Source organism: Chelonoidis abingdonii, chromosome 16, assembly GCF_003597395.2.
Source record: "Chelonoidis abingdonii isolate Lonesome George chromosome 16, CheloAbing_2.0, whole genome shotgun sequence".
Classification (NCBI taxonomy): Eukaryota; Metazoa; Chordata; order Testudines; family Testudinidae; genus Chelonoidis; species Chelonoidis abingdonii.
This window is the reverse complement of record NC_133784.1, coordinates 12,339,071-12,359,822: the sequence shown is the minus strand read 5'-3', so window position 1 is coordinate 12,359,822 and position 20,752 is coordinate 12,339,071.

Here is a 20,752-nt window from a genome sequence, read left to right as displayed (position 1 = left end):
GTTCTCTTAAAGGTCTCCCTAGTTTTGCGACAGAGCAGCACCATCAGAACAAGAGGCAAGGTACAAAAATATCTGAGTTGTGCTGCACGTCCTCCATTAGAGGTGACAGGTACATATCAAATTTGGAACCAGAACTGAGAACCAGACTGGCATACATTTTTATCAAGGCTCTCAATGCTGGCTTATACACTTCCTGGCTGGACAGATTTTCATATTGCTCTTCATTGTGATTGTACACTTGAGATGTCAGCTATCCATTACCTTCCCGTCAATGAGTACACATCTCTGTAGATAAATGCCTTTCTACACTATTCTAAAACAAAGTATTGATATTGCTGATCAGCTACATGACATTAAACATGTAGTCTTGATCTTTGACCAAGCAATATATGCTAAATCACAACAAATCCAATGGAAAGACAATGAGTATACAAGATGTTTGATCATACAGCTTGGCAAATTCATTACTGCATGTGACTTTTAGATTACCTTGGCAAAAGATTTGCAGATGCAGGACTTACTGACATCTTGATAGAGTCAGAAGTTGTCACCCAAGGATCAGTCAATGGCAGGGCTGGGCTCTGCAGTTTTTGCTGCCCCAGGCAGCGCGCCGAATTGCCGCCGCGGGTGGCGGGGACAGTCCATGCATCCTTAGGGCGGCAGGCATGTTTCCGCAGTGGTGGCAGCTTCTATGTTTAGCTGAAGCCGCCGCGGACAGCTAAACATAGAAGCTGCTGCCGAATTGCCGCCACCGTGGAAATGCGCCTGCCGCCCTAAAGGCGCACGGACTGCCCCTGCCGCCCACAGCGGCAATTCAGCGTGCTGCTTAAGGGCAAAACAACAGGGACTGCCGTCCCTTGAAGAATGTTGCTCCAAGCACCAGCTTGGAATGCTGGTGCCTGGAGCCGGCCCTGGTCAATGGTGTTCTGAATGATCACCATTATAATCACTTTACAAAAGCACACAAACTTCTGTATGAAGTCATGCAGCATCTGGGATTACAGACTTTCGTTAAATCATTATCACTGGGCAAAGCAGATGAGTACCTAAAGGTTATCAAAAAAATAAAGTGAGCATTCCTTGTTGACTTGTTTGATGTTCTGTGTAGAGTTGATGAATTCCTCAACATGGTCATGAAATAGGAAGACTTTATCCAGAGGAAGTGCAAAGAGAACCCAACATTTGACTTCTGGAGTTCTTACATCAACATAGTGCAAATCTTGCTCCTTTTTGTGAGATCAACCCATGAGTTTGACTGGGAATTGCACCTTTCAGCTATCTTCTTCATGATGCCCTGGTTCATCTCTTATGATCAGGCCAACTATGCCAGGTATCTAAATTAGCTGTTACCACTCAAGAAGATGATCTTGGAGTCACCCTGGCTAGTTCTCTGAAAACATCCACTCAATGTGCAGCGGCAGTCAAAAAAGTGAACAGAATGTTGGGAATCATTAAGAAAGGGTTAGATAATAAGACAGAAAATATTATATTGCCTCTATATAAATCCATGGTATGCCCACATCTTGAATACTATGTGCAGAAGTGGTAACCTCATCTCAGAGAAGATATATTGGAATTGGAAAAGGTTCTGAAAAGGGCAACAAAAATTATTAGGAGTATGGAACAGCTTCCATATGAAGAGAGATTAATAAGACTGGGACTTTTCAGCTTGGAAAAGAGATGACTAGGGGATATGATAGAGGTCTATAAATCATGACTTGTGTGGAGAAAGTAAATAAGGAAATGTTATTTACTACTTCTCATAACACAAGAACTAGGGGTCACCAAATGATATTAATAGGCAGCAGGTTTAAAACAAACAAAAGGAAATATTTCTTCACACAACACACAGTCAACCTGTGGAACTCTTTGCCAGAGGATGTTGTGAAGGCCAAGATTATAACAGGGTTCAAAAAAGAACTAGATAAATTCATGGAGGATAGGTCCATAAATGGCTATTAGCCAGAATGGGCAGGGATGGTATCCCTAGCCTCTGTTTGCCAGAAGCTGGGAAATGGGTGACAGAGGATGGATCACTTGATGATTACCAGTTCTGTTTATTCCATCTGAAGCACCTGGCATTGGTCATTGTTGGAAGACAGGACACTGGGCTGGGCTAGATGGACCTTTGTTCTGACCCAGTATGGCCGTTCTTTATGTTCTTATGTATTATTTACTGGAAATGGAAAAACTGCCCATCATAGACTTAGAATGTTACACAGAACACAATGCTCGAGGACAGTGGACAGTCCAATGTCAAAGTGGACATGGAGTCTCTTGAATCGCATGTGACCAGGCAATCCAACAAACCTGCAATAAAGATTCAAAACACAAAAAGGTGGTTTGATTGGATGGACACAAAACCATTCAGCAGTTTATCGCTGGATCTTGTCACAACATGAGAGCGCTGTTATAAGAAGACTGAAGTGATGGCAGGCATGACTAATCATTTTGAGCCCAGCTACAGATGCTGCAGTCATAGGCATCAGCATTCATTCACAACTGCCAGTCAATTTGAATTTCTTCACTGATATTGGGAACCAAAGCTGCATTATTGATTTGGAGAAAGTCACTGCAGCTCAAGGCCCGCGAGTCTGTACCTCCTTGACTGGACTCCACACATTCACAGGCTGTGATTCTGCAGGTGCCTTCTATGGGTAAGCAGGGCCAGCGCTTCCATTTAGGTGACCTAGGCAATCGCCTACGGCACCAGGATTATTGGGGGGCAGCATTTTCTCAGGGGGGCGGCAGGCGGCTCCAGTGGACCTGCCGCAGGCATGCCTGCGGACGGTCCGCTGGTCCTGCGGCTCTGGTGGACTTCCTGCAGGCACGCCTGCGGCAGCTCCACCAGAGCTGCAGGACCGGCGCGCGGGGCGGCAAAATGGCCGTGGGCCTAGGGCGCCAAAAACACGGGTGCCGCTCCTGTGGGCAAGGAAAGAGAGAGGCATTTGTTGTGGCTTCTGAGGGTGAAGAGCTCTTTGATGCTCTCACAGACCCTGGGAAAGACTTCACACTTCAACACTCAACATTCCTTGTCCTTGAGAAATGTGTGTCCATCTGTATGACCAAGCTCCAACACAGGATATCAGTGATGCCTGATACATACAAGGTATTCTGCCCAGTATCATCTTTGCTGAATGAACGGAGCATGCCACTACCATGTGCTGCTCTACACCAACACAGCAAGCGGGCAAATTACTAGGTTGCTACAATGAGGCACTCTCTTGTTAACAGGATGAATGTTCCTTCCTCTGTTGGGCTTGGATGGCGTTTAGAAAACAAGGAGCTTGCTATCAGCTGGGTGACGAGAAGTCCAGCTCCAGACAGTATGTTGCAGGTAGGGTGACCCGATGTCTCAATTTTATAGGGACAGTGCCAATATTTGGGGCTTTTAATATCATCGACTTTAAGGTCAGAAGGGACCATTATGATCATCTAGTCTGACCTCCTGCACAATGCAGGCCACAGAATCTCACCCACCCACTCCTGTATCAAACCTGTGTCTGAGCCACTGAAGTCCTCAAATCATGGTTTAAAGACTTCAGGGTGCAGAGAACCTTCCAGCAAATGACTCGTGCCTCACGCTGCAGAGGAAGGGGAAAAACCCCTAGGGCTTCTGCCAATCTGCCCTGGAGGAAAATTCCTTCCCAACCCCAAATATGGTGATCAGTTAAACCCTGAGCATGTGGGGAAGACTCACCAGCCAGACACCCAGGAAAGAATTCTCTGTAGTAACTCAGATCCCTCCCCCACCTAACATCCCAACACAGGCCATTGGGCATATTTATTGCTAGTAGTGAATGACAAATTAATTGCCAAAATTAGGCTATCCCATTGTACCATCCCCTCCATAAACTTATCAAATTTAATCTTGAAGCCATATATGTCTTTTGCCCCTACTACTCCCCTTGGAAGGCTGTTCCAGAACTTCACTCCTCTGATGGTTAGAAACCTTCATCTAATTTCAAGTCTAAACTTCCTGATAGCCAGTTTATATCTATTTGTCCTAGTGTCCACATTGTTACTGAGCTTAAATAATTCTTCTCCCTCCCTGGTATTTATTCGTCTGATATATTTATAGAGAGCAATCATATCTCCCCACAGCCTTCAAGGAGGTTGGCTTGTTTAGCCTGACCAAAAGAGTCTGCTTTCATATGACAGGTTTTTCATTCCTCGGATCATCCTAGTAGCCCTTCTCTGAATCTGTTCCAGTTTGAACTCATCCTTCTTAAACATGGGAGACCAGAACTGTACACAGTATTCCAGATGAGGTCTCACCAGTGCCTGATATAACGGTATTAACACCTTATCTCTACTGGCAATACCTCGCCTGATGCATCCCAAGACCGCATTAGCTTTTTTCATAGCCATATCACATTGGCGGCTCATAGTCATCCTGTGATCAACCAAGCCTGAGTCCTCTCCCTGTTACTTCAACTGATGCTCCCAGCTATAACAATATCTCTTGTAAACCCTAAAAGCGATTGACCTTGCACTTTCATAATATAATTCTCCTACTACTACAGATTATCCCATTTACAATCAGCCAGATCTTCCCCTATAGTATACCCTGGTCCTCTCGTAGGCAATACCTCCCAGCGTGTGCATCCAGCAAACTTTATTAGCATATTTCCACTTCCTTGCCAAGGTCAATAAGAAAAGATTAATAATGGTCCAAAACCGATCGCTGAGGAACTCCACAGAACCGCCCTACAGCCTGACAATCACCTTCGTACAACCCGTTGTAGTCTCCCATTTAACGATCCTTAAGCCACTTTCCAATTTCATATGATCTGCATCCTTTCAGTTAGCTAAATAATCCCATGTGGATAGCTGTATCATATGCCCTACGATAGATACAAAGATCCATGCATTTCCTTTTCGAAAAATCGTTACCTCTCAAAGGAAGGATCAAGAGTTGGTTTGTCACGATTCTACCCTTTTGAAAAACTATTTGTATTTTCCCAATACCATGACCTCATAATTCCTTTTGACACTTTCCTTCAAAATTTCCAAACCTTACAACTACAGAGTCAACCTGAAGCTGTAGTCCCAGATACCTTTTTTCCTTGCTTAAGAATAGGAACAACGTAGCAATTCTCCAGTCATATGGTACAGACCCCTAGGTTACAGATTCATAAAAAAAATTCTTGCTAAAGACTTGCAATTTCATGTTGCCAGTCTTAATATTCTTTGATTAAGATTAGCGGACCTAGCTGACTCGCGTCGCACATATGTTGATTTAAGAAGACTAGTTCGACTAAAGATTGAGTTGTGCTCTAGCACCTCGGATGTGTTAATATCTGCCCCCATATCCTCATTCCTATTTGTCATTCTACCATTATCCCTAAGCTCCTCATTAAAGACTGAGGCAAAGTATTTGTTTAGACATTGGGCCATGCCTAGATTATCCTTAACCTCCACTCCATCCTCAGTGTTTAGCAGTCCCACTTCGTCTTTCTTTGTTTTCTTCTTATTTATATGGCTATAGAACCTTTTACTATTGGTTTTAATTCCCTTTGCAAGGTCCAACTCTACATGGCTTTTGGCCTCTCTCACTTTATCCCTACATGTTCTGACCTCAATAAGGTAGCTTTCCTTGCTGATCCCTCCCATCTTCCATTCCTTGTAGGCTTTCTGCTTTTTCTTAATCACTTCTCTGCTCATCCAGCTTGGTCTACAATTCCTGACTATGAATTTTCCCCCGTTTCTTTGGATGCAGGCTTCTGATAGTTTCTGCAACTTTGATGTAGTAATTCCAGGCTTCCTCCACCTTTAGATCCTCAAGTTCTTCAGTCCAATCCACTTCTCTAACTAATTTCCTTAATTCTTTAAAGTTAGCCCCTTTGAAATAAAAAACCCTAGCCCCAGATCTATTTTTGTTTATCCTTCCATTTAGTTTAAACGGAATTAGCTCATGATCACTCAAACCAAAGTTGTCCCCTACAACCATTTCTTTTATGAGGTCCTCACTACTCACCAAAACCAAATATAAAACGGCATCTCCTCTTGTTGGCTCAGCAACTACTTGGTGAAGGAATCCATCAGCTATCGCATCTAGGAAAACCTGAGCCCTATTATTATTACTAGCACTTGTTCTCCAGTCTATAGCTGGGAAGTTAAAGTCTCCCATGATCACACAATTCCCATTAGTATTTACTTAATTAAAGACATTTAAAAGGTCTCTATCCATATCCAAATCAGATCCCAGCGGTCTATAGTACACCCCAAGCACTATCCCAGGGGAGGCTCTAGTAGCTTTCTTCCCCAATGTGATTTTTGCCCACACAGACTCTGTCTTATCCATTCCATCCCTTCTTATTTCTTTAGTCTACCTCATCATTGATATACAATGCTACTCCACCACCTTTGCCTTTATTTCTGTCTTTCCTAAACACCACATACCCTTGCTGCTTGGCTTCACTCACATTCTTTACTCAATTAGGCCCAGATGTTCTACTGCCAGTATCACCTATTAGAATTGTTTCTCCTACCCATGGCTGTATCCTTTCTTGCTTTGTTTTCTTCCCTCTCAATGTTAAAATCCAGCGTGGAGATTATTTGGACATCTCTCAACCATCCCCCCCCGCCCCCCAATTACTAAAGCTCTCTTAATCAGTTGTGCCAGCCTCCATCCTAGAAGTCTATTTCCTCTCCCTACTCAGGTGAAGTCCATCCTGAGAGAACAGTCCTCTGTCCATGAACGCCTCCCAGTGGCCATGCATCCCAAAGCCCTCCTTATAGCACCACTGTCTGAGCCATCTGTTGATCGCCATAATCTTGTCACACCTTTGTCGCCCTTCTCTAGGAACAGGCAGAATCCCACCTGAAGATCATCTGAGCCTTGATTTCCTTATGCATCTTCCCCAGCCTTGCATAGTCTCCCTTGATACGTTCCAGTGAGAATCTAGCCCTATCATTTGTTCCCACATGAGGACAATCAGTGGATTCTCTCCCGCTCCCGTTAGGATCCTCTTCAGCCTCAGGCCCACATCCCGTATCTTAGCACCTGGCAGACAGCACACCCTTCTGTTCTCTGGATCAGCTCTGGTTACAGGCCTGTCTATTCTTCTCAGTAAGGAGTCCCCAATCACGTAGACCTGCCCTTTTCCTGGTGACAGTGTGATTCTCTGGTCTATCCCATATACCCCTCTGTCTGCAAGTCCTCTTGATTCCTATTCACCCTTGCAGTCCTCTGCAACCCATCCCGTATCCTCCTGGGGCTCATGTTTGATGTCATCTCCATTGATTCTTCCCCTCTTCCTGTAGGACTAGCTGTTGTTCTCTTCTTCCTTGCCCTCTCACCTTCGGTGACCACCTGCTGTGCCCCTTATTCATTTTCCAACTCCGCAAACCTGTTCCTGAGTTGTATTGCTCCTTCACTAGCCTGTCTTTTCCTCTGCCTGGTTCGTTTAGTCACATGCTTCCACCGTCCACTTTCCTCACCAGCAGTCCCCCTCAGAATTCTTTGGTCCTGCTTCCATCTGCAAGCCTGAGCTTTTCCCTTTAGCCTCCTCATGTCTTTTGCTCCATCATCCACTCAAACCCCTTCTAAACCGACCAGAGTTTCCACCTGCATCTCAAATCCTCGAATCTTTTCCTCCATCAGCTCTATCAGGCGGCATTTCATGCAGACTAAACTCTTTTCAGGTACCCACTCCAGGATCATGTACATGCCGCAGCTTCCACATCCAGTCATCTTCATTGTGTCTTCCACTGCTTGAGTCACTACAACTGCTGCCTCTGTACTTGTCATAGGTTTCCCACCTAAATTCTGTAAATCTGGGAAACACAAACCAACCCAAAACACCACCACCCACAGCAAAAGAAACCCCCAACAAGCACCAAGACACTGCTAGAACACCACACGCTCCCTTCAGTAGCCTCTGCGTTCCTCTGCCTGCCTCTCAGTCTTCCCCCAAATGCCCGCTCAAACTCCCCTGTTTACAGCTCTGTTTGCTGGCTCCAGTGCTGCTGCAGCTGTCTATGCCGCTGCCTGACTGGCTGGCTACCTTTATAGGACCCCAGTCAGAGAAGCCCCACCCCCTAATCAGGGCTCAGCTTCTCTCCCAGCACACTTCCAACTACCAGCCTCCACCCATACAGACCTTGTCCTTGAGAATGTGTGTCCATCTGTATGACCAAGCTCCAACACAGGATATCAGTGATGCCTGATACATACAAAGTATTCTGCCCAGTATCATCTTTGCTGAATGAACAGAGCATGCCACTACTATGTGCTGCTCGACACCAACACAGCAAGTGGGCAAATAACTAGGCTGCTACAGTGAGGCACTCTCTTGTTAACAGGACGAATGCTCCTTCCTCTGTTGGGCATGGGTGGCATTTAGAAAAAAAGGAGCTTGCCATCAGCTGAGTGATGAGAAGTCCAGCTCCAGACAGTATGTTGCAGGTAGGGTGACCTGATGTCCTGATTTTATAAGGACAGTGCCAATATTTGGGACTTTTTTTAATATGCACTCCTAGTATCCCCCACCCCCATCCCAATTTTTCACACTTGCTGTCTGGTTACCCTAGTTGCAGGCAGTTCATTGTATCTGCAAGCATGTGAAATGTCAAACAGGAAGAGGTTCCTGTCTTGCTGCTGGGCTTTCCTGCCCAGACTTGTGTGTCAGAAGTGCAAGACAGGTGGAAAAAACCTGCTAGACCCATCACTCACAATGATAACATGGCCGACGAGAGTGACTTTGACGAGTAGAATGCAGTGATTGGCAGCCTGGGAAATAAAAATGTATTTTACTCAGGAAATAAGCTCTCAAGTGCCAGCAGCAATACACATAATTCAAATGGGACACTGGATATGAATAAGAAAATAAAATGTTGATTTATATCAACAATTACATCAATCCATACTGTGACAAAGTTCCTCCTCTACCTTGGTGGGTCCTGCGCTTATTGGTGGATTTGTTCACCTCAGTGATCTTCCCCTCTTGTGGAACCCACAGTCTGGGTCAGCTCCTCCTGTGTCTGATCAGGAGTTGGGAGGTTTGGGGGGAACCCGGGCCCGCCCTCTACTCCGGGTTCCAGCCCAGGGCCCTGTGGATCGCAGCTGTCTATAGTGCCTCCTGTAACAGCTGCATGACAGCTACAACTCCCTGGGCTACTTCCCCATGGCCTCCTCCAAACACCTTCTTTATCCTCACCACAGGACCTTCCTCCTGGTGTCTGATAACGCTTGTCCTCCTCAATCCTCCAGCAGTACACTCTCTCACTCTCAGCTCCTTGCCTTCTTGCTCCCAGCTCCTCACACACGCTCCTTCTCCTCTGGCTCCTCCCTGCCTGACTGGAGTGAGCTCCTTTTTAAACCCAGGTGCCCTGATTAGCCTGCCTTGATTGGCTGCAGGTGTTCTAATTAAAGTAGCTCTCTCTACTGCCTTCTAGAAAGATCTTAATTGGCTCCAGGTGCCTTGATTAACCTGGAGCAACTGCCATTTGGTACCAGGGTCCTAGGGATTTGTTTAGCCTGGGGCTAACATACCTGTTTCTCAGTACTTTACTGTAGCCATCTGGCCTTGCCCCATCACAATACCAATCCAGATAAGCGGTTGCCTATAAATATTTGAGAAATACATGCCATATACAAGGGGATTCCACTGAGAAAATCTGAGATTTACTTTTTTCAGTGCTTTTGCTGAGGTAAATATGCTGGTTGTCAAGGACGACTGAGAAGGAACTGAGCAGGTTGGAGCGTGCACCTGCCAGAAGAGGTGCCTGCAGTGCAGTGAGACAGCTCCTGTGCATGGGCCTCCTGACCAGACACTGATAGCAAAAATCTCCGATGGCACCAGGATGCACCACCACCTGAAGTGGAGCACCCACAGGAAACCACTCAAAGAACATAAGTACTTGTATCACAGGCCTGGTATGAGGCTTGAGGCATGGGCTAAAGTAGCCATCAAAACTTTGTTGCTATAAAGCAAAGTTAAGTTGTGAGCAAGAAGCAGGCCTTGCTCACAGAATCTGGCAAGAACAGGGCTGATATTGCAGAAACACACATTCCTAAAAAGTGCAAGGCACAAAACACACATGCAAACACATTCCAGAAGGGTGGTACCAGAACACCCCATACCAAGAATGGTACAAACACATTCCCCAAAGATAACAGGAATACACTGACCCCTCCTAAAAATAAGATCAGGATGAGTGTGATGGATAGAGATGCACAAGGTGATGGGTGGTAACCGACTATGTCAGAGGGTGTCAGCTAACTATGTCAGAGGGGCAGTACGTAACTTGTTTGTACTGAAGTATAAAATGGAGTCTCAAAGGGAGTGTCTTTGGCCAGTTTAGGGGGCAGTGGAAAGTCCCGCCACTGACTGAGCTGCATCTATTGTTACACACATACAAGTATTAGTGATCCGCTACAGTCTGTGGGATACTAGTACAGTGCTTTGTCGACAATAAACCTGGCTGGGTGTCTTTGTACCTTAACGGATCTCGTGGTCATTGGGCGATTCACTTGAGGTCTGCTGTGTCAGCTGTCTGCGCAGAGCTGGGACAGCACACAGGAAGAACACACACACACACACACACCAGAACATCTAACCACAGGTACATGCTGTATTTTCCACAGGACCCCTGCCTCACTCAGAGCACAGGTTGGACCTGCTCTGGGGGTGAATCAGGGATGTATAGTCAAGGAGACTGCTGTCTGTAGGACCCTTACCCTATTTGTTACAGCAATTGGAAGGATGGTAGTGAACGAGGCAGCGGATGCAGCAAGGGAGGATGGTCACATGGTTAAGGCAGTTGGATAGAATCCAGTTCCCCATCGCAGCATTCCTGCCTCTGTGATGCTAGGAAAATTGCAAACCAAACATTTCAGAGGTGCTCACTAACTGTGTGCCTCATTTTCTGGGCACCTACTTTGAGACTCTGGGGTCTGATTTGCAGAAGTGTTGAGCACTTGCAAGTACAACTGAAGTCAATGGGTGCTGGGCTTTGACCATAGCTCATAGTAGGAACAGGAGCAGCCAAAGCAGGGACCTTTCTCACATTTGGACATTCCAGTCAAAACTGTAGAAAGTTCTCTGACTGTCTCCCTCACCCTCTTCTCTTTTCTTTCCACTTAGCTGATCCCCTCCCAAGTCCACCCCACCCCCAAATCGTGGCACTAACATGGCATTTGCTGCCATCACGTTGGTCCATTTGCTTGTGTTCTACCTCTTCCCTTACCCGGTGTCTGTCTGGTGTATTTCATTTCTAATTTCTTTGGGGCAGAGGCCATCTACTACCGTTTGTTTGTACAGTGCCTAACATAATGGGCCCCCTTTTTGGCTGGCCATTAGGCACTGCCCTGATTAATAATAATAATCTATCATGTCATAAGTGCTTTGAAAAAAATCAGGTCCCAAGGGTCTCAACTTGGGCACCTGAAGTTGATGGATACTTTTGATCTTAATCTCTTTGGCCCAGATCCTCAAAGGTGTTTAGGTGCCTGTTGAAATCAATGGGCGTTTGGTGCCTAACTACCTTTGAAGATCTGGGCCCTTGTGCCTCAACTGCCCACCTCTACATAGGGGATAATACCAACTCTCACTTTACAGGGGAATTTTGAAGATAAATTCTGTAGGGTTGCAAAGCACTCAGATACCACAGTGCTGAGCACCACAGAAAAGCCTGAGAGGAAATTAACAGGTATGTCTTCAGAGCAGGGTTTAATAAGCACGCAATAAATAAGACCTAGGGCCACACACTGAGCAATGGGGATAAGTCAAAATACTTAATAGCTGCTCCTGGTGCACAGCCCATCCTATGCACTGAACGAGGCAGGGGTCCTGTGGTTGGAACAGAGTATATGATCCTGTCATTAGAAATTGTATCATCATGCATACACATAATGGGGCTGCAATAGGTTGCCCAGCCAACTTTAATTCTGGCACAGAGCCGGCCATGAGAAATGGCATCCACTCACCCCTTCCATCGAGGCAGGAGATCGCATGGGCTACGGTGTCCCCCTGACCATTTCACTCTGGGCAGTTGCCCACATCACCCACCCCTAAGGCCACTCCTGGTCTGGCATTTTCTAACTTTTGAATGTTTGATGCTGCAGCCTTAATGCTCTTTTAATGGCATCTTTGGCTACACAGATATGGGTGGCTCTAGCCTAACGGCAAAGCACACTATATTACAGACAGCTGCCAAGTGGAGAAAGGAATACCATTAATGATGAGCAGGGTTTTACATCATTCTACAGAATCTAGGAATCATTAAGTTTATGGCTGGGAGTCCGAACCAAAAGTTACTTTAATTGCCACCACTTCCCCAGGTGTAATCCAGGGAATTGCATTCAGTTGCACTGGACCTTTGTATTGCTAACAACCAGAGTTCCCAGAGCAGAGTATCTCTAGCCCCCTACCTCCATCGCTGTACCTCTTTCTCAGTAATTGGGTCTGAGGAAAACATTGAGTGAGGGGTGGGGAGCGCAGAAAATGCTGTTCCATGGGACTCTGCAAGTCAATAAGTAGGTTTAAAATAATTGGCTGGCAGTTATGTTTTTTTCATTTATCCTTGAATGTATGGGCTCCCCCTACAAAGCTACCCCCTCTGAGTGTCCAGATGTCTCCCACCTGGAATCTCACCAGTGAACAGAGGGTTGCCCAGACCCAACACCGCGACCCTACCTGGGCTGATCAGCTCTCTCATTAGAGTGGCATGGGAGTTGCCAATGCTGCTCAGGCATGGAGCCTTCAAGGCCCATGTACAGTAATCTTCTGGATTGGTCTATTTAATGGTTGCCATGACAACCATGGGAGTGCGTTGGGTACTTGTAAACTCCACTCCTTAGGCAGAGTGCATTTTGGCTCTGGTGTCCAGGCTGGGAGTGGAAGTTGGAGGGATGGATATTACCCCCCTGGAATGGGAAGCACATGAACTTTAGCTTGGGGTGCACCAGTCCCCACAGGGCAAAGGACCAGTCTTAATGCTGAACCTTCGGAGAGTGAAGAAGTCAGTGCACGAACAGGCTGCACTGAGCTGAGGGATGCCTCCCCTCTTTTAGAGACAGTTCTTCATACTGAATTTTCCTCTCACATTGCACATAAAATTGCTCAGATTTGGCCTGAGTTGGCGAATGCTATGGAAAAATAATGTCTTGGAGGGACAAACAAACATCTCCTCTGCTTTAGTCTGAGTTAGTGCTGGTCACTGAAGTATTGGGAAGCTCCGTGCCACCATCTGTGAGTTTGGGCCTTTGTTTTTTCCTGGCTGAAGGCAAGCAGGGATGTACTGGACCTAGAAATGATCACTTTCTGTTTGCAGGCTGGGTGCTGGTAGCTTTATTGCAGGGGACAGCCACAGTGGGGTAAGTTATTTATCTACCCACCATGGAGGCGTGGCCACCGAGGCACAGGAAAGACTTCTGCCAAAAAAAAAAAAAAATGGTATTGGACAACAACTGATGAGCAGTATGTAGAATTTGGTGAATAGCTATTGATGGCCACTTGGTAGATCTTAATACAGGAAATGTGCCTTCTCTGCCTTGACATAGTCAGTGCTCCTACAGACTGGATTCTGATGCCTGACAGAAGAATAATTCTTCCATTTATTTTGGGAATGAAGGCTCTGACACTTAAGGACAACTTATCTGACTTAAAAGCTGAGAGAGTGTGCAGCTTCATGAACTTATCTGGTAGTAGCTCCCAGGAGGCCTGTTTTAATAGATAGGAAGTATGACACAGTTGAACCTGTGTGGCAGGTAAGGACCAGAGTGAGGTCCTAAGGTTCTAATGCCAGGGGCTTGCACCAAACTTCCTTTTCTTGAACATGCTGAGAATGGACACACTGGACCATTTTGGATGGACACTCATACATCAATATTAGAGCCCTGCTAGAGGGATTCAAAGCTGTTTCACTTCCACGTGGCAATTAAACTATGGATTTTGCTTCTGCCAGTAGGATACGTTCTATTTGACCTTTTTCTAAGATCTGTGATTGGCATAATCATCTCATCCAAGTACCCATTTTGATCCTGTCTATAGGATTGTTTTTTTCCTCCTCACACAGCAGCCGGTCCAATGCTAGGTCAATCAAGTTGAGAATCTCAGCTTCTTCAGTCAGGGCAAACTATCACTGGCACTCTCCTGGTCTCTTGTATAGTCCGGGGAGCAAGAGCAGCAGCAAAGACAGGAGGACATGCTGCAGAAATCTCGCCTAGCTTTGCGAGAGATCATACAGCACTTTGTATCTTTGATCCCGACACACACACATTGAGAGGCATCAGGGCACTGTGTTCCTGCTTCTTGATACAAAGAGGTCACTCATCAGCCAATCAAATTGACTTACAATGAATGAGGCTATATCTGGGTACAGGTTCCACCCTGCTTAGTCCAAATTCTGCCATGGGAGCCTGGGTGCTAACCTTCCCCTTGATGGGCAGTGCACCTACAGATAGGAAACGCTACTCTGCCTAGGACAGGTGATTTTCTGTCTGGGATTGAGCTGAGCATATTGTTCCCAGTTTATCCAAACCCCATGTGACAGGTTTACTGTCACCCACAGAACAAATCTCTCAGACATGGAAGGAAGTGCTCAGATCTCACATAGGTATTCCAGCTACTGTGTGCTATACTCACTTTCTATTACCCATCGCCTGGATTGGGCTGGGACCTAAACGAGCCATCCTCATTCTTCAGCTTGCATCTGACAGAAGGATCACTCTCTCTGGCTTACAAATGGGTGGATCTCTTTGTGGTGATTCTCTGCATTCACCAGCTGAGGGAAAAGAGAATGGACAATAGAATCTTGACCTCTGCTAACAAATGTGATGGCATGAAATGCAAATAGGGAGTGAGATACTGGATAAGGCTCATGTAAACTTTGGCATTGACTCAGAACTACAGCTCATGCTCATTTATGTCAGGAAGAGAGAGAGGGAGAAAGAATCTCCATATAATAAAACAATAGGCCATGTATCTATCTGCAGCAATGTCCTAGACAATTGTGACATCATAGGTCACTCAACCAAACACCACCCTTCCTCTGCAGCTAATTTGCATATAACAGTTTCACAGTTTCACCCCTACAACTCAACACAAACCGACCCCACACATTAACACTGCCATCCACACCACAAACCCCAACACACATGCAGCCCCTCACCGCAGCACACACCCCTCCTTCATCACCCGCACAAATCAACATCAATCTCCCAGCACAACCTCCGCTTATCCATGTCAGCTGTTTGCGGTGCCTTAGAGAGTCTGGGACAACAGGAAATATGAGCTGACTTTGAGCTCTAAGGCCTGAGCATTGAGAGCAGAAGCTAGACACTGCAGCCACCCCCTACCAATTCCTCCCATCCACAAAACGGCTGGCAAACCAGTCTCACAGAGCAGAAAGGATTGCAGGATCTGGTGGGTGCCAGGACAAAGTTTTTGGCCATTTCATAGCTCATGGACAAAACAAAATTGAGTCACTGTCCTGCCATGACCTCTACTGGTGGGACTACCCCTGAAGAAGCTTAGCATTTCCGCACTCCCCTGAACAGGAGACACCAGGCTAGAGAAACGGAACATCATCCCTATTGCCAAAGGATGGCTTAGACTGGAACACTCCATTCCTCCAACCACTGTCCCCAGTGTCTCCTGGTGGGAGAGGCAAAGACAGTTTTGAGCTCATCCCAGCTTGCACTCCAGCAGGTTTTCTATGAGGCAGCGCCACCTAGTGGTTAGAGTGGGATACTGCCAACAGAAAGTTCTTGGTTGGGATAGGGTTTCTTGCTGGAGATGGGGGAGGGTAACATTCTGATTACAGTGGAAAAAGCATCAAAGAGGAGGGTCTTGCATTGTGCCTTATACACAGAGAGTCAAAACTTTTGCCTGGGAGCTAGTGCAGGGACTCCTTGTGACATGGAGGCCCAGTAGTGCCAGTTGTCAAGGGATGGGCAGGGGTTATGCAAAAGACTAGGACCTAGTTCCTTGGGACCAGCCAAGGCTGCAAAAGACTGAACTTTTGGGTTAGAATCTATTAGCTACAAAAGAATTTATAAGGGTGGGCCCTAGTTTGTGGTTTAGGATTTGGGTTTGTACGTGACCATTTGTTTCCATCACTTGCCTTTGTTTCTATTTGAATCTTTTAAAAATAGATTTCCTTTTGTTTTACTACAATCAAGCTCATGCGCTGTGTCTGACACAGGAGTGGTTGGCTAAGATGAAACTTATCAAGCAGGGTATACTGTTCCTTTGGGAACAGAGGAGCTGGCGTTTCTGGGGTAGCTGATGATTAGGGGCTGGATACATAGGCAGATACTTGGCAGGGTTGCATCTACTGTCAGATGGCAGAGCCCTGAGAAGAGTGCTTGAGTGGCTGACAGTCTGGTTTGTGCTAGAAGCTAATACCAAGCTGGCACAGGCACGACTCCCTCCCGCTGAAGGCAGCCGGTGACAGGGTGACTCTCAGTCCTGGGTGCTCAAAAAAGCACCACACTACGACACAGCGGTGATGATCTCACAGCAGCCTAAGGCATGGTGGAGGGAGGGGGGGGAATAGTGCATCTGCAGAGACTCCACAGTCTTCATCAGTCAGCTAGGAAGAAGGAAAGTTTCCAAGCAAGCTGGAGGGGGAAGATTTTAGTTATACTCTAGCAGCTTATTGAGGCTAAATGGAGGAGACAAAAGGCCTAATTCTTTTTACCACTCAGGGAAGGGTTACCACTGCTAGGTTGTCCACACGTTTCCCCCTTCCAGCCATCTTGTACAGCTTCATCCTTGCTTGTGCAGAGTTAGAGCTGCTGCTCTTCAGGCAAGAGCTGCTTTCTCTGAACATGGATGGCTTAGTGCCCCTGGTTGCAGCTGTGAAAAATGAGGCACCCAACTAAGTGCCAGCATCACGTTATTGGCAGCAAAGCCCATGACATCTGTGTATATGCAGAAGGAGAGATGTGCTGTGCTGCAGAGACCCAGCCTAAAAGGCCTGTGGTAGAAGCAGCAGCTATGCACTGCTCTCTGTGCGTGCTGGAAAGGATCAGCTGGAGCCACTGTAGCAATGCACTGACTTCTCCAGCTGCACTACCCAGGTTAGCAGTACCTTGGAGTCTACGGTGTTGAAAGCTGCAGAAAAGGCCCAGTGGTTAGAGCATGGCTGCATTGCCAACGCTGCAGGGAGATGCCTAGAAAATGGAATAGCTGCACACTCTCCCAACCAGAGTTTCTGCAGTGCCTATGTAGGGCTGTACTGGTCTTTTCCAAAGTAACTTTCCCACCGTGTCTTGAGATGCGATCTCTGTTCACAAGCCGGTCTTTCCTCATTGCCAAGTGAGGTTCTGAAGAACCTGACCATGCAAGCTAAACCTGAAAAGCAAGTTAATTCACTCCCCACGCAAATCTCCACCCCTAAAAAAGCCCACAGTCCTGCTGAGGGATTTTGCATACACCAGCAAGAATGCTACCATTTCAGCATTCCCCTGAAGCACTGTTCCAAAAACCCAGAGAGCCAGACAGAAGGCCAGCTTTGTATACAAAATAGCAGCATGGGGCCCAGAGCAGATTCCCAGCTCCTGAGCCTTGCCCCTCTTGACCCCAGGATAGGAAAGGGGAGGCATGTCTTCCAGTGGGCACCTCTCTTACTTAGTACCCCAGAAATCACAGCTTTGGCTTGATATACAACAGCACACTGGCCTCTGTAGCTCTCGACAGAGGAGGGCACCGTTTCACAGACAATTCATTGATTTAAAGAAGAAGTTAAATGACTTGCTGACAGCGACACAGCAAGTCACAGGTGAAGCTGGATTCTTGCTTAGCCCCCTGCAGGTCACAAAGGGAACATTTGGGTCAAACATGCTGCCCTTTTACTTGCAGAGGGAAATGGGAACATCCCCTCCCTGGCTGAGCCCACTCCCTGCACAACGACTTCCTGCCCCACAAAAAACTGTGACCAATATCTTTCCAGGATGAATACGAGCTAGACCTGACTATGGTGCTCACTCCTGCAGTTCCTTTGTTGGCCAAAGAGGGCGCTGTAGAGGAAAGCAAGGCCAACCCTGCCTCTCTGCTCCACTGCACTAGCTGTGCACCTGGAATGCGAATGGACAGTGAAAACAGACCCGGCGCACAGCAAGAGAATCCCCCAAGCAGTGAGGCTTACTGAGAACCAGTACTGAGCACTGGCCTTCTCACTGGTTCAGGCTACAAACAGCATATGGAACTCAGCTAATCCATGGACCCCAGCCTTACTGCACTGAACTAAGTCGCTGAGGTATGACGTGGGCTGCAGAGGAACTACTGACGGCCCACCCCTCAGGGGCCGAAGAGCTGAATGAAGTATATGAGCTCCCCTCCCACCATGAGACACCCACACATTCCAAGTTGCTCCAGGGTGACCAGTGACTCATAGTTGATGTATTGGACACAGCTGCACTAGGACAGGCATGTTGTGAAACTTGTTACACTGTGTTTTTGAAAAGCCATCTAGTCCTTTTATCTCAACCATCTCTAGGCCAAAGCATGAAGGCCAGGGGTAGCCAACGCTCTCGGCTCTCATAGTCCTCTTTCCTCTACTACCAGCTAGGAGCAGGTTATTCTTCCTCCATGCACCTCCTCTTAGTTGCTTGTCTTGCCATGCTCCTTGTCTGCCCCATCAGCATGCAAGTTACACCCACTCAGACTCGGCAGTCTCAAGTCAGAAGGGATGTAAGTCACATAGGACTGCCAGAGAATGAAACCAGTGGGGTCCAAAGTAGCCCAGTTGTTGGTCTCAGACAGCGGCCAGGAACAGGTGCATCTGAAAAGTGCAAGGATCCCTGTGAAGCAGAAATGACACGTCAGTAAGCAGACAAGGGTCTACATCAGCATCTCTCACTGTGTAACCGAGAGGGGGCACAGATGCCCTCCAGTTTGCCCTCTAGATTTGTCCTAGAGAGCAGAGGACACCAGCTGACCATCTCTTCTCCATCATCCCAGTGATGTCAAGGTGTAAGGGAGGGGCTAGAATTTGGCCTGTTGTACACAGGGTGATTACTCGTGCCTCATAGGAACCTGAGCAGGACTGGAAGGACATGAAGCTTGACACGAGTCTGAGCCAGCTAAAATCCATGCAAGCGCCAAGTGCCCCTACCCATTCATCAGCGGAGCCCGGTTCCAATATCGGACACTCAGGACAGCAATCTAGATGCTGTCCCACAGATATACTCAGATAAGGACAGACTGGGAGATGGGCCCAGGAAACACAGCAGAACAATTGACAGAGGGGGGATAACCGGCCAGCTATTGCAAGACCTGTGACAGGCTTGGCCAAGCTGCCAGCGCAGAAACATTCATGCTGGTTCTAAGGGTACGTCTACACTGCACGATTATTTCGAATTAGCTTAAACCGATATTACAAAACAGATCTAATAAAATCGGTTTAGCGCGTCCACAGTGGGATCCCGAAATTGATTGTCTGCGTCCATGGTCCAAAGCTACCATCGATTTCAGGAGCGGTGCACTGTGGGTAGCTGTTCCTCAGCTATCCCATAGTTCCCACTTCCGGGTTGAGAGCACAGTGCCTGATGGGGCAGAAAACATTGCCCCGGGTGGTGCTGGGTACAGCCTCACCCCTCCCTTTGTGAAGGCAGCAGACAACCCTTTGGCGCCTTTTTCCCGGAGTGCATTGAGCAAACGCCATAGCACAGCAATCATGGACCCTGAGATCACAAACGGTATCCTGACCGTTGTCAACACCTCGCGTACTCTCTGCCAGCAGCATTCAGTACACAGAGGGTGACATTTACAGTACTCAAGGAATTATTTATTTTACTTCTCTTTCACGTGCTGGGGGGGGGGAAGAGACTGACGAGCTGTTCCGTGAACCACGCAAGACACCGTGTATTAAGCTACAGACATTGGGCGCTCAGCCAAGAATGCAAATAGTTTTCAGAGACTGCTGTGGAGACTGGTAGCTGTAGTCCTCATTACCCCCTCCCTCCCTCCATGAGCATCCGTTTGAGTCTCTGGCTTCCCGTTACGGTTGTCACGCACCGCTGTGTATCCTGGAGTTTATTTTTCAAACGCTTTGGCATTTCCTGTTCTTTAACGGAGCTCTGATAAAACAGATTTGTCTCACCATACAGCGATCAGATCTAGTATCTCCCGTAAGGTTCAATGCAGGAGCTACTTTTGCATTTGAACTGCATCGCCACCCGTGCTGATCAGAGCTGGACACGTGAAAGCAGGAAATGTCATTCTAAAGGTCTCGGGGCTTTTCCTGTTTACCGGCACTCCGCATCCGAGTTCGGATTGCGGACCAGAGCGGTCAGTGGTGCACTGTGGGATACCTCTAGGAGGCCAATAATGTCGATTTCCGTCCACACGAACCCTAATCCGAGTTATCACTTTCGAATTTAGCGCTACTCCTCTCGTCTGGGAGGAGTTCCGAAATCGATTTAAGGAGCCGTTTAACTCGATATTAATGACGACATCGTGTGAATGGGTACAGCGTTAAATCGGTATATCGGCCATTAAACCGATTTAAAGTCGCAGTGTAGACCTGGCCTAAGGCATCGCCGAATGCATTTTCCATACAGCTGCAGGTAGATTGTAAGACTAGAGCACAACTTGGCTCCCAAGCGCACAGCTCAGGCTGCCGGCACTTGGTCCTTGGCGTTATCTCCATACCACGCCCTCAGGGTGGGCAACAGGCAGGCCCAGTCACATCAGAGGCTTGGTTTCCTTTATGAAGAGTATTGTTACCTTTAAAAAGCACTGGCTTTAAGGCCACTGGGCTGGCCCTTGAGCCATACTGAGCTAGCTGCTCTCTC